General features: G+C 37.6%; 1 long non-coding RNA gene across 1 annotated transcript in view; it reads right to left on the bottom strand.

The window, feature by feature from the left end:
• The window catches only part of LOC138045594 (uncharacterized), a 2,797-nt gene extending 1,171 nt beyond the window's left edge, over positions 1-1,626 (bottom strand). Inside the window, exons 1-2 of the long non-coding RNA XR_011131623.1 lie at positions 1,538-1,626; positions 1-997 (exon numbers count right to left, since the gene is read on the bottom strand). The exon at positions 1-997 is cut by the window's left edge and continues 1,171 nt beyond it. This is a non-coding gene — a long non-coding RNA (uncharacterized lncRNA). The remainder of the gene's footprint in view (positions 998-1,537) is intronic.
• Positions 1,627-2,500: the final 874 nt, after the last annotated feature.

The raw sequence follows: 2,500 nt of genomic DNA, 5'->3' as shown, positions 1-2,500 counted from the left end.
TTAGTACAGGAATGGATTCAGCGTTGAGTTAAACATAATAAGAGTTAATGTGGCATCTATTGTTACAGGGAGAGGTGTGTGAATACCTGTAACTAATTAACCTGCCACTACACCAAAGGGAAGATGACAAGCCACTAATGATATCTGCAGCCATATCATACTGGACGCTGTTCTTCTGTACCGTGCTACACAAGGGGAATTTCTCCCCCGTTCGGTTGTCCTTGGTGAACATGGTGTTGTACTTGAGCTTGGTGTTGGTGAAGTGTGCGATAGATTTTCATGTAACAGCAAGCTGAGACTATAATTATACACAGGATCGTCACTGCAGAGGAGATGCTAGCGCTATAAAAAGGCATGTAATGTAATATTGGGGCATTAGCAACGTTTAAAAGCCAAATAGTAACCGCAAAAACCCATACTCTCCGTAAGGTTATTACTTGTCTGTATCTTAACCCCAACAAAACGGCGAGAAGTCTGTCCATACTTATTTCAGTCAGTATCATCAAAGAGACTCCACAAAAAAAAAAGGGAAATGTGGAATTAAGAAGTAGTAAAGAATAGTAGCAATGCTTGGAGCATTTTGAGGACAAGAGAAAGTTGACGTAAAGAGGCTGCGCAACGAGACCCACACAGAGATCAGTGCTCGTAAGGCAATCTAGAAGGAGTTTTGATGGAGAATTACGGAATGACGCCTTTGGAAGAGCAGCGATGATCGGCGCATTTCCAAGAACCGCGGTGATGGAAAGAAGAATGTTAATACTGAAACAGTGATATTTGCCTTTTGTTCGGTAAGAGTCGACGAGAAATAAAACTCTTCAATTCTTGTCAGGTTTCTGACGTCAGTTAAATTCAACATTTTGTTCTTGGCAATGAATCTTACACGTCCTGTCTTCTTGTTAGTCAAACCAAAAGTGTTCTGAAAATTCTCTGTTCATATATTACTTTGCCTCGCGAGATTTCTTTGCCTCTCTGCCTCTCGTGACACCGTTTTAAATCGCTGAAAGAAAAGAAAGTAAAATAAGTTGTTGTGATTGTTTTTCCATCATCAGTAAATGTATTTATTTTTGTCTTTAAAGGTTATTGCTTGGTCTCTTTGGCAAGAATATAATGATGAGATTTATGCCTTGCCAGATGTTCCCATTCTTCTTTTGTTTCATCTTGTAGCTCAGATGCTTCTCATGTAGATACGAATCGAACATACAGTTCACCCAGATAGTGATAGTTTTTACAAGGCTTTCTGAAGCGCTTACATACTGGACTTATCTTTATTTGCCTAAGCCTTAACTTTAATAAGTTGTTTTGTTCGTTCACTGACAAGTTGTGGTTGACGAATTTGGCGTGCGTCGATCAGTACGAAACATGAATCATTGTCGCTAAAAAAGATGAAATAAGCAACGGGAAAACAATGTTACATCTCAAGCAAGGCCAAGACATAGTATTTGTTAGTAATCTATCGACGGAAATTAAAGCTGTGAATATACTATGCAGAAAACCACTTTGGCTTGAAGAAAATCGTTTTTGTATGTGTAGTAGTTACCTTGAAAATAGTCCAAACTGTTTAGCGCAAACTATTCTTCCCAGGCGGGCGTTGAATCTCCTGGTTCAAAATTGACCTCGTATGTCATTAATGTAATTTAAAAAAAATCGATTTTAAACTTACAATATAATAATATACAATAAAAATAAATATAATAATAATATATACATATAATATTTAGACTAAGTTCGTTCTTTTAATTTCAAATGCTCTAAGTGATTCCCTGCTGTTTTTCCAACGAGGTTTTGGCTTCCATGTTACGTTTCTATTTTCATGTAAATATTAATTCAAATTATAAATGATATTAGTTTCCGGTAAAGAACAAAAGGGATATCCTTTTTTGGAAATTTGGAAAGGAGAAAATGGCAGGGACAGTCGGCTAAATCACAACGTGCTGAGAGCAGTCGGTTCTAAGTGCTCTTATAGTATTCATTTCAAACTCTCATTCAGATGGAATTCACGCATCAACTTGGTTCATTTTATCATGATGAAACCGGTATACAAACGTCAATCCTTTTTAACAGCAGTAAAACACTTGCTGGTGTTTAACCAAACACAATGTACTCGGGAAACCACAGCGAAATAAATTGTTTTTACCGCTTGTCGCATGAATGTATAATTACTTGATGTGTTCTTCCAGACCCAATAGTTAAGGCAGAAACCCGGTCTTGAATTCCGTTATTCAAGTAAAGGTAACAAGCCACCAATGTTACCAGAAAATGCTGTGTACTGGCACCGTTGTTCTGTATCACAAGCGATAAATTCAGTAGAACGCCTTGTCCATTTGCTCAGTGCGGGCGAAGAGTAAGATATATAGATCACTTTTCGTACAACAGAAAGTTGAGCTAGTGCTGTAAAAGATGATAGAACCAAGTACGCTAAATGGCTGAAGCGATACGAAAGCTAAGAAGGATAGAGTTGTATTGCCCTTGGAAATTATCAAACAAAACAACCATCTAGACC

This window comes from Montipora capricornis, chromosome 4 (assembly GCF_036669925.1).
Source record: "Montipora capricornis isolate CH-2021 chromosome 4, ASM3666992v2, whole genome shotgun sequence".
NCBI classification, from domain to species: domain Eukaryota; kingdom Metazoa; phylum Cnidaria; class Anthozoa; order Scleractinia; family Acroporidae; genus Montipora; species Montipora capricornis.
Note: the sequence above shows the minus strand (reverse complement) of the source record. Positions and strands in the feature narration are given on the sequence as shown.